This window comes from Protopterus annectens, chromosome 6.part1 (assembly GCF_019279795.1).
Source record: "Protopterus annectens isolate FY-2018-M chromosome 6.part1, PAN1.0, whole genome shotgun sequence".
In the NCBI taxonomy this organism is placed as follows: domain Eukaryota; kingdom Metazoa; phylum Chordata; order Ceratodontiformes; family Protopteridae; genus Protopterus; species Protopterus annectens.
The window spans coordinates 519,504,951-519,517,450 of record NC_056738.1 but is presented as its reverse complement, the minus strand read 5'-3'; the positions used below and the strand labels follow the sequence as shown (position 1 = coordinate 519,517,450).

The 12,500-nt window shown below is 39.7% G+C and overlaps 1 protein-coding gene across 1 annotated transcript in view; it reads right to left on the bottom strand.

Moving 5' to 3' along the window:
- NBEAL1 (neurobeachin like 1) overlaps nt 1–12,500 on the bottom strand; it is a 2,263,075-nt gene that overhangs the window by 1,331,816 nt on the left and 918,759 nt on the right. The gene's annotated exons all lie outside the window — the stretch shown is intronic.

The window sequence follows — 12,500 nt, the reverse complement described above, 5'->3', positions numbered from 1 at the left end:
CTTGCCACCTCTATAGTGCCTTTTTTAAGCAGAGTTCCAAAGACCAAATTACCACAGTAACGGCTATAAGTAAATGCAATCTGAGGGTCATGCTGCTCAATGCTAGAAGTCTAAATCTCAAGATGCACTCGCTCAAAGCACTCCTCAAAATGGAGAACATCAACATTTGTGCTGTAACGGAGATCTGGTTTAAAGCATTAGAAAGCACCTCTGCGCTACCAGGTTATAACTCATTCCACACCTTTCGACCCCAAAATATGGACCGAAGCTCCAAAGGTGGTGGTGTCTCCATATTCATAAAGGATATGCACACCTCCAGACTAGTAGCTCAGCATAATGCATCTGAGATACTTCAGGTACAACTAACATTGGGTAAGACTGAGATCCAGCTCACAGCCTGCTATAAATCCCCAACCATGTCCCTAGACACTCGCTCCATGTTCCAAAGCACCCTGAAATCTATCAAGATCCAACCCAGCACTCTCATACTAGGAGACTTCAACTATGTCTCCATCAACTGGGAAAACTACTCAAGCACCAATGCACTGGCCCAACACTTCCTGGAATTCATCAATTCCAATGCCCTCGACCAGCTCATTCTTACCCCCACTAGAGGAAGCAATATCCTTGACCTGGTTATTACTAACATGGGCAACTGTTGCTCTACACCAACAAGTCAATTCCTCCCTGGTTAGATCAGACCACAAACTAATCACCATGGAAATCCACATCTCACCCACACCCATTGCAAATGTATCCACCACGAAAAACTTCTCCAAAGCTGACTCTGGACACCTAAAAACAGAGGTGGCTAACTTCACAGCACCCATGCCAATGGAAAATAGATGGATGACTGCCAAATCATACACCAATGTACTATATGAACACGTACATAAATATATGGAACTATCCATACCCAACAGAACCAAGACGTTCTCCTCCAAAAAAACGAAGTCAGTCTGGTGGTCCCCTGCCATTAATAAACTCTACAACAGAAGGAAGAAACTGTTGCAGAAATAAGTGAAGTTCCAAGCCTGGAAAGATTCCCTGATTAGCATCAACAAAAAGTTGAGATCCCTCATCAAAACCTCCAAAGCCAGCTATGAAGGCAGAATTGCGGCAGACACTAAAAACAACCACAAAGCCTTCTTTAGTTATATCAAGAATCTCCACGGCAATACCCAGATTTGCTCTGAGTTACTGCAAAATGGTACCTCCTATACTGAGCCAACAGATATTACCAACATACTGGCCGACAGATTCAATCCCAACTTTACCCCTCTCTTCCTCCATAAAGGACCAATCTCAATACCGGAAGAATGCCAGGCACCCTGTATTACTGCAGCACAGGTTAAAGCTGCATTGTCTAAGGCCAAGAATACAGCTTCCATGGGACCAGACAATATCCCTGGCTGTGTTCTACATGAATTACCTGCACTGTGGTATCATTGGTGAAAGATTTCTTCGCGACTCTAACTTGTTGGCTTTCCTGAGCTCTGTTTTCTCTAGTCACTAGGAGATCTAGTACCTTCTGACCAGAAAAACATTACGGGCTGTACTTTTTCTCTGGATTTCTGGATGTTTTAATTACTGAAAAACAGAAGTTCTTACCTGTGGACTGTTCTTCATTTTTGAATGTTTAAGAGCCTGTTTTTCTGTAGTCGCTAGAAGCAATAGTACCTAGTGATCACGAATATACTACTAGCTGTATTTTACTCCCTGCATTTTGTTGTTTTAATGTAAGAAAGTTGAAGCTTTTTCTTCTGCAACGTTTTAAAACTGTTTCAGAGCCAGTTTTCTGTAGTTGCTAGTTGTAGCACGTTGTACAATAGTAGTATACTCCGCATTATTAACATTTTAAACAAAGAAAACTGGCCCTGTTTACTACGTAGTGAATTTTCTAAATTGTGCTGTGTCGATATCTATTGAGTTTTATTGCACTATTTGAATTTACTTGCAAACGCTGCTGTATTTCCAAGCAATGTATGCCTAAATGCCACTCATATAGTGGAAACTGTGCTCAATTAACTGCCTCTGTTGCTGAAGTATTACCATGGTTCGTCTCTCTCTCTACCTTTGGTGTTCATCTCTCTCTGCTGCCTGATTTTTGTTCTCAACTAACCCCCCTCCTCTTTGTCTTTATAGGTGGACTTTAACCCTGCGATTTCTCCTGGCCACAAAAGAACTTTGTGTTGTGGACCCAAACTGAAACCCTGCAATTTATGACCATTGGCCCTACAGCCATCAAATAAGCTCACAGACTTCCACTTAAGTATGTGTCCTACTTTTAACTAGTACATAATAAAGTAGCCCTTTTTAGTTGCAGCATCTTTCTTAAATAGTGTTACAAAGGAAACAGTGTTTTCTGTAAGTTCGCTGCAGAAGAGGAAGCGAGCAGACCCAATTATTTTTCTCCCGGACTACCCCCACTCCTCTCATTATTACTGTAACCATTTCATTTCCCACACCTTACACTTCCCTACATCTCCTGTTGTCTCTCATCCTACCATTGCCAGCATTTCTGCCCTGCTTTTTGTCTGTTGATTCTGCTGGAGATTGTTTTGCAAAATAACGTTTTCATGTCTGGGGATGATGTGTATCATCAGATTTCAGGTGTAGCTATGGGCATACCTGCAGCCAACATCTGTGCTAACATAGTGTTGGCTAGATGGGAAGAATATACTATTTTTGATTCTAATAAAAATGAATACCACAATAGTGCTTTAATGCATTACAAACGCTTTGTAGATGACATAGTACTGTTGTGGAGAGGTAGTAGGGAGGCATTGGAGCTATTTGTTGAACATCTACAAAATAGCACCAGCTTCCTTAAGTTTGAAATGTTTTGCTCAGTAGAGGAAATCACATTTTTGGATGTTAAACTGATAAATATTGATGGTAGAATTCAGACATCTCTGTATAGGAAAAAAGTAGAAGCAACTAGGGTATGTACATAACTCCAGCATGCACCCCACCCACATTTATAAAGATGTAGTGAAAAGTAAATTCTTGAGAGCCAGTAGGCTAAATACTACTGAAGAGGGGTTTGCAGCTGAAATTAATACTAAGACACAGAACTTTTTGATAAGAGGCTATAATAGAGGTTTATTAACTAAGAATGCAGAATGTTAGATCTGAAAGGCCTATTGTAGCCAAACCATATTTACTTAGAGAAGGCAATTGTGTCTTTCGGCTTTTCCCGGTTAGGCGTCGCCACAGCAGAACTCCGGTCCGCTAATGATTGGCAGTTGATTTTTACGTACCAGCTTGCCAGGCCTGATGCACAACCTTCAACGAAGGTACGCCCATTCACGCATGTCTGTCACACTGAGAATCGAACCGGACAGCGTCTTACTGTGAGGCGACAATGCTACCGCAGCACCACAAGGCAATAATGCCCAAAATAATAGCTCTGTGAGAGAAGCTGGATGTAAAACTAGGATATATGATGAAGTACAACATTCTAGACAGATTCAGTCCATAATTATAAGAAATTGGACTGTTCTTAGTTCTGATGTTAATGTTAGGAAAATAGTGGGAGAAAGGCCTAATTTAGTATATAAGAAAGAGAAGAATCTTAAACAACTTCTCTGCTATAAAGATTTTGGTAGAAATGAAGAGCTATATAGATTTAACAAGGGGACAGTCTCCTCTTAAAACTGCATTTTTGTAAGTTCATTAATAAGGAAACAGAATTTATACATCCCATAACACAAGCCAATTTTATTTTTAAGGCATTTGGGACGTGCAATAGTAAAAATTTAGTTTATTTGGCTAATTGTGAGAAATTTATGTTTTTATATTGGAAAAACCAACTGCAAATTCAAGGAGAGAATTGCCTCTCATTTATCTGACATAACAGGGGTTGAGACAAATGCACTTATCAAGCATATTCTACATTATGAAAATGAACATGCTTTTAAATTTAGGATACTGCAGACAGTTTGCAAGAATAAGAGGGGAGGGGACATTGTGAATACCACAGGGAGAGAAGAATAGAAATGGATAAACTTTTTTGGATCTGATGTCTACCCAGGGCTTAATAAAACTAACAGCATTAAACCCATTTTAAAATTAAAACAAGCATATGTCAGTTAGAATACTATACAAGTTTTTTAGGTTGTAATGCAGTATTTTAGTACATTATTAAGATGATTATTGTCTTTAATGAAGTTTTCTAACAAATTAGGTTAGTTATATTAATTATATTTATACAAATTACATCATTATATAATGTGTTCATGAGTTATGTGATTGGCTGGTGTATATTTATTCTGTGGTTTTAATGTATTGATTCATTTTTGAAAAAGAGTTTCAACTCGAAAGCTTGATGTAATAAGCCCTGTTTAATATGGATGGTCATGCTGTGCCTTTTGTTACTGGACTTCCTCAAATATCAAAGTCATTCAACCTGATGGTCAAACTAAACTCTTAGGAGTTATCACTGATGACAAACTCAAATTTAATACACATCTTCTACAAAGCATAAAAAAGACGAACCAGAAACTAGGTTTGCTATATCATAACAAAAACTTTCCAACTCCAAATGCTAGGGCTCTCTCTTGCTCAAGCTCTCCTCCTACCCTCCCTTCTGTATGATGCCCCAATATTCACCAGTATTCCAACCACAACATTACACAAACTCCAACAAACTTATAAAATAGCTAGATTCATAACAAACTCTTCTTACAATACACAGCACTGTCTAACCCTTTTAACCCTACACTGGCTAGAATTCCCCCATGCATTGTTACTTTCACAACTACAAATAATACATTTCACTCTCTACAAACCTTCCTCTTGCCCAGCTCTTTCTGCCTTCATCTCTATCTACACACCTTCTCGCACTCTCTGTATACTTAATCAGAAACTTCTGCACACCTATCAACCAAAAAAAGCAATTGGCAAACTCTTATATAAATATTCCATTGCCCAAAACTGGAACAAACTGCCTCGTGAAATATGTTCCATCATTCACCCCGCCCATTTTAAGGCAAAACAAACTCTTTCTGCTCAACACCAAAACTGCCCTTGTACAGCTCCAACCTAACCTCTTCTCCCCCTCCTAGGCACACCCTCCTCTCTAACCACCCTCCTCCCATCTAAGTAATCCCTCTACTAAGGTTAACAAACTCTACTGTATACTCATATCTGATCAATCAATCAGTGTGTAAATATATAAATAATCTCTACTCTGTAACCATAAGGTGGACATAATACTAATGTTTTGTATTCTTTTTCTTTTGTATTTAGTATTGTTCTTGACTAATTTTTAATATCTTGTCATATGTAAATGTAACTGTTACCATTTTATTTCTGTATACTGTCTGTAATGGAGCTTTTCTCCTCGGGTCTCCACTAAAAGTGGGCCAAAAGCCCAGCTAGACTAACCCGGTTAACAAATGTCAATAAATAAAATACATAAATTACAAAGTGAACTGGCACAAAATCTGTGTGCTCTGTTCACACAGTCTCACCTCAGGCTTTGTCCCTACTGAATGGTGCACTGATACAGTTGTCCCTCTCCATAAAAAAGGAGCGACTACAGACTCTGGAAGTGATCACCCCATTAGCCTGACAAGACTGATATATAAGGCTATGGAGCGCATCATCAAGGACCTAATTAACAATTATATAAGGAATCTCCAAACTCTAGATTCTATGCAATTTGGTTTTGTGAAAGGTAGATCATGCCTGCTCAAACTGGTTGAGTTCTCTGAGTCAGTCACCAGAGCGGTGGATGAAGGAAAGGCAGTTCATACGGCCTACCTTGATCTGGTCAAGACCTCGGATACCATTCCTCACTCAGGAATTGATAAACTCACCAAACCAGACATCAACCCCTATATCATTAGGTGGGTTGTAAATTGGCTCACAGATAGGACATACAGTTTGAAAGTAGAGAGACTCCAAATCAGTCTGCCGACCAGTCACAAGTGGAGTCCCACAGGGATCGGTCCTGGATCCTCTCCTGTTTGGCATCTACTTCTCAGAAGTCCAGGCCAAAGAGGGACTCTGGATGAACAAATTTGTAGATTAATGCAATCTGGAAGCCATTATTAACTCCCCAAGTGATGCAGACATCCTACAGAAAGGCCTCACTAAGACCAATGACTGGTGCTGAAAGCATGGCCTTAAGCTTGATGCCAAAAAAATGTATCATCATCCCCTTTGGGAAAAACTCAGTTCCCACTAATTACCACATCGATGGGAGCCCACTGAACACTGAAGGCATTATAAGAGATCGGAGGACAAAGGTTGACAGCAACCTCTCCTTCAACCACCACATTGCCACTGTTGTCAGAAGGTCATTCCATGTGACACATTTCATTGACAAGGGTTTTACATCCAGGAAGAAAGAAGTCATTTCTCTCTACTCTTCCCTCATTAGAGCAATCATAGAGTATATAATGGCCCATTTGACATGTACCTCACTAGACACCTGCAACAGTTGGAGAGGCCAGAAAAGTACCTCAGGAAGAGGATCCTAGGCCTTAAACACACGTCTTACATGGACAGACACAAAAAACTCCAGCTAATCTCTGTCTCATATTGTCTACTAAGAGGTGATCTCTGCTTGACTTACAAAGCCATGTCTGACCCAGCTCTGTTAGAAATGCTACATCTAAAGACATCCCAAACCATCCGCACAAGCCCCAGAGACCTCTACCTCATTATCACAATCAACAGAACATGCTGGAGGGACAGGTTCATAAACCCTGAGACTGATGATGCTCTGGAATTATCTTCACATACATGTCAAGCAGAGCACCTCACGAGCCCTCTTCAAGAGAAATCTTAATGAGTGGATGGGAAATAGAAAGTTCACCTCGGGGGTCACTCCAGTGGGCTAAACTTGTAAAGGCCATAGGGCCATTAACCTAGTACACACCTATGAACCCTCCAGATAGGAACAATTGCCCCAAATTGACAGCTGCATCCACAGTTATTACCTAATCTAAAATCAAGGTTAACTATGCTAATGTTCATGCTTACAGCATATGTTCCCAGATATACTTGTTGCTGCCTGTTCTTTTCTTATAACTGTTCCCCCCCTCATGTGAAAATGGCTTGCAAGCTTTCAGAAAACATTACTTTTCAGTCCCAAGAAAAAATACACTGGCTACATTTAAATAAAACTAAACTGTGCACTGCTCTATTTAATATATTAAAACATTAAGGCTGCTCTGTTGGTCAATATCTCTTGTTCACTTCTCACAATTTCAAACTATTTTTCACTGAACTGTTTGCCACTGTACTTTTAAATTTTGCATTTTGCAGAGTTAAGAATGCTAAGAAGTCTTGAGATTTGCTTGCACATGCAGACAGCTCATCTTCATGTGAATGTCCAAGAAAAAAACAGCTAACAACTTTGCAGACACAGGATGGAATCTTTGTAAATTTCACTCTGAATACAATGTACAGAATCCCTCTGGCCATCTGCCATCAGCTGCAAGCTTGTCTCCCACTTGAGAGCATTTTAATAAAAGGAAAGAAAAACAGTATCTTTGCAGATGCAATGAGTTTGGCATTCTTCATGACGTTCATCATTTTGTCTTATTTTTCAAGACAAATTGCATACAGAAATGTACATGGATTAATCTAGAAATCCATCATTGTAAAACAAGGGAAACTTATCTTAATTCTACATATAATATAACCAGTACACTTTTATATCCCACTCTGGCAGTCCAAGATCTTAGCATTACATTAACAAACTTACTACTGTCAAGCCGTACTGTAAAACCTACTTTTCTTACAACCAAAAAAGCTGTTTACTTTAATATGTTTAACAGTCACTGAAAAGACCACCCCCACATTTAAAATACACCCAACTGCACAGTATAAAAAACTGCCTTACAATAAAAAAAACTGCAGTTTATTTCATGAAATGTTTTATATAAACACTAATAAAAATCCACATACTATCTTTACCACCAATGCTAGAACCATGGATCTAAATCTTTGCCAACACAAATAAAAACTGGTGGAGGGAGAGGTTTAAAACTCAGTGCCTTTCAAGCCTCTGCAATAGACTCCCCATGTATGGTAAACAGTGCAACTTACCATCTTTACAATATAGATGACTGAACGGGTACTCACAAATGTATTCCTAGACTGACTGGTGGCCCTCCTGAAGAAAGGAGTTCTGGCTTATGGATGAGCACTGGCAAAGCATAAATGATATTAAGACGAAATGGTCTTGGAATAAATATGAAATCTATGACAGGCAGTTTATAAGCTGTCTATAAGTGATCACCTACAAAGAATTAGGTGGGGGCAACAAATGAATGTACTGCCCACGGCACCAAATTTCCACACAAGTAACATTATACAGAAAAATGAAATAAAACCTTGTGCCATTTAAATTTTTTTTTAGTGAATAGGTTTCTGCAGGGAAGGATTAGTAAGAATTACACAGGAACAAAACAATGGTTACCTTTGATGACATGCTGTTCATTGTGGCTTACTCTTCATATTGATGGCCATTAAGCTGAAAAATTCAGTAGGAGAGAACAGGGTAGAAAAGATACAGGAGAAAAAAAAAAACACTTTACTTTCAAAATTTCAAAGTGACACTCTGTCCTATTACTTGATAATATAGATTCATAATGGAATCTGGATAAAGATACTGCCGTGTTTGACTCCATCATGGAAGGCCAATGAAAATAGTTAAAAAGTGCCTTAGCTGAATGGTGGAAAGTTTTCATCTGTGAGAGATTACATATATACATCTAGTATTGGGGTATTCCTTTGACAGTAGTTGGTGCAACCTCTCAGATTATGTATACCAGTTATGGGGTATTTCTGAGGCAAAGCCCACTACATCAGGGTGTATAGGTTCATAGGTTGGTACTAGACCATTGGTCCTAGGGCCTATACAAGCCTAGCCATAACAATTCCCTGGATATTTCTTCCCACAATATTTACCTCCCTGGACCCCTGTCTAGCAGGGCAACTGACGTGATTACTGGGGTGGATTTCCAGTCTCCCATCCAATCGTCAAGGTTTCTTTTAAAGAGGGCCAAGGAGGCGCTCTGCTTGACATGTATAGGCAATCTATTCCAGAGTATGCGGAATCTCTGGGTCAGGAACCTATCCCTCCAGCATGTTTTGTTCATTGTGATGACAGATCCCTGGAGCGTGTGGCTCTGAGGGATTGGGATTTCTTTAAGTGGAGCATGTCCACCAGCTCAGGGTCTGACATGGCCCTGTATGTTAAGCAGAGATCGCCTCTGAGTAGATGATATGCCACAGAGTATAGCTGAAGCTGTTTTAGACGGTCGGCATAGGGCATCTGCTTTATGCCTGTGATTCTTTTAGTGAGGTATTTCTGCGGCCTTTCCAGCTGTTGCAGATGTCTTGTCAGATACACAACAAACAGGAAGTTGTACTCTACAATGGGTCTAATGAGGGATGAGTACAGTGGGACAATGACCTCCTTTTTTCTGGATGAGAAACCCTTAGTGATGAGGTGCGCCACATAGAAGGATTTCCTGACTGTTGTGGCGATGTGGTTATCGAAGGTGAGACCACTGTCCACCTGTGTCTCTAAGTCTCTCATCACACTTTCGGTGTTTAGTGCACTGCCACCTATGTGGTAATTCATGGGTACATGGTTTTTCCCAAAGGGGATAATTATACATTTCTTGGCATTAAGCTTGAGCCCGTGGCTCTGGCACCAAGCATCTGTTTCTGTAAGGCCCTTTTGTAGAATATCCACATCATTTGGGGATTCAATAATGGCTGCCAGTTTGTAGTCATCTGCAAACTTTGTTAGCCAGAGTCCCTTAGTGTTGGCCTGTACTTCAGTGTAGTAGATGCCAAACAAGAGTGGTCCCAGGACTGAACCCTGAGGTACTCCACTTGTCTGGAGCTGAATTTGGAGTCGGCTACTTTTACAGTCTGGGTTCTGTCAGTAAGCCAGTTGGCAACCCATCAATATGTGGAAAACATGCTCTCGAGTTAGAGAGGACGATAGCAAAGTTGGCTAAATACATTACTGCTGTTACATTTTTAAAGATGTTCAACACTCTGCTTGCCATTTAAGTGTATTTTTATTTATTTCATGTGTGGGTCAAAGTATTACAGAGTCATTTTTCATTTAAATGCAGTTCAAGTAAAGCTAAAACAATATTACTATGGATCCAGTTTGCAGTTTCAAAGAACTTGACATTACTGTCTTTGTCCAAATGAAATGAGGGGTGCCATCCAAGGAGTCCTCAGTTCTGAGTACCGCCTATCTGTGGCCAGATGACTAAAATGAACGACAACATAAAAGCAGACTGGTTGACCTCTACTTTGGTAAGATATCTGAGAAACTGTAGGATGTACTCCTAGGGTGGAAGGCAGAGGTGCATGTCCTCTGTTACTTCAATCTTGCACCAAAACTAAGGATGATTTGGGAGTGGAGTCTCACTAGCTAGGGGTGATACCATCATTTGTAGGGATCAGAGGCTTAGGTGAACAATGAACTTATTTCTAGGAGAATAAAGTCTTACCTGCTTTGAGTATTTGTCCTTGTAGTGATGCTTGGACTTGTGCATTCAGCTATAAGAAAAACACTCTCCAGTGATCTCCAAAAGAAGATCTCTTCAAAGCTGACATTTCTGGATGTGAGGCAGGCAAAAGCTATTCTGTTCTTTGCCTTCAAGCTCCAAAAAGTTGTAGTACTTGTCAGTGCCTTGTTCTTCCCATAGACCATATATGCTAGGTGGGAACATGACAGCCACCTCAACACTTTGTATGATGGTGTTTAGGCATGAAAATGCAGGGCTTTACCAAAGGCAGCATAGACTGAGATATGAACTGTGTGACCAGCAAAAAAACTAACAGAACCCAGGGACATACATGCTGCCATAGTGTTATATCAAGTAGTGCATTGGAATGGTCATGCAGACCTCCCTAAACAGAAGCTTTTATACAAACAGGATGGAAAATTGTGATAGATGGAAGAGAAGATACTCCAAGACCCAAAAAGGGACATTTTTGACATTAGATCAAGGTATACTTTTCTGACTGTGCAACTAGCAATCCCAACCAATCTGATAAGGAAATCAATTCCATGGTGCTTTTTAGAAATAGACTGCATAACCTGTACTAGAACCCAGAACCGTCTATTTTCAAACTTCTTCAGTTCTGCAGTTGATTGCACTCATTGTAGTTTACTGGTCTTGCATAGTCCTGCTCTACTTGGTTGTCCATGACAAAAGTGGACAGATCTCCAAAGGACTCATTTCAGTCACAGCACAGGAAAGTGAAAAAATAATGCAGAAGCGAGTAAATGCAAGCAGAAATAAAAGCAATAGAACCAAGAAACAGGACTATGCAAGACCAGTAAACTACAATGAGTGCAATCAACTGCAGGTACACAATTGCAATGAGAAAGCAAAATGTTTAAAATAACTACATTTGGTTACAACACAATATTTTAACAGTACAAGTCAATTATTTTATACTACAAAGATACAATTTTAATGTTACAAACAAAACAAAACATTAATTCCCACCATGTCTTCTTGACTCATGAGTTTGCATCACAAAAACTCAAACTCATACTGTGCAATATAAAGTTCACACAGCATGGAACATGTAACTTGAAGTCTTGAAAACATCAGCAAGTGTAACATAAAAATGTAGCTTTTTTTCCGGGGACAAGACCTTCCCCAAAACCCTCCATATTCTACCTTCCACACCCCCTAACTTTATTATTCCCACTTCAAGGCTGCTACACCTCAAATAATAATCACTATCAGGTAGCATAAATGCTGTTTTGCTCTTTCAGTTGAAGGCTGCGAGACTGGAGAACCCACAAAACAGTCACATATGAGAAGGATCTCGCCTGTGAGCAACTCCAGAAACAATACATAAGCAACTGACAAATACAACTGTTGCACTTAAGTGTGATAAGAACATAGGTGACCTCAGCAACTAAGTCACAAAATTCAGCTATAATATACTTTATTCAGTGTGCGTCCTGCAGCAGGAGATCAAGCATACAGGACTTCTCTTTCTTTATGGAAATGGTGGTATGGTTCGCAGAACATAACAATACTTCATCTGTGAAGATTTCAGAAATGTAACAGAAAATAAAGAAACTTTCAAGTCAGGAATTTTAAAGGCACTGCATGCATTCATTAAAAGGAAAGCTGTGTCAGTTTCCAGAACAAAATCCAGATGGCAAGAACAAGAGCCCTCTGCAGAAGGTTAAGACATAGTGCCTATACAAAATAATTTAAGTCGGCCTAGAAGATAAAGGCAGATTCCATGGTACACAAAGACAAGGCTGAACACAAAAGACAAGTATGAAAGGATACATGTAAAGGATCTTCAAGACTTGGGCCTGAAGTGGTGTACAGTTAGACTCCCTATTAAAATCTCAGCACTTGAAATACCAGGTGCTGATACAATGAAAAAAAAATTAGAAAATCCAGGAGAAAACTGAATCTCAAACATCGTTCTCCTCCTTTAAACTTTTTTTTTTTTTTTTTTGCTGGGGA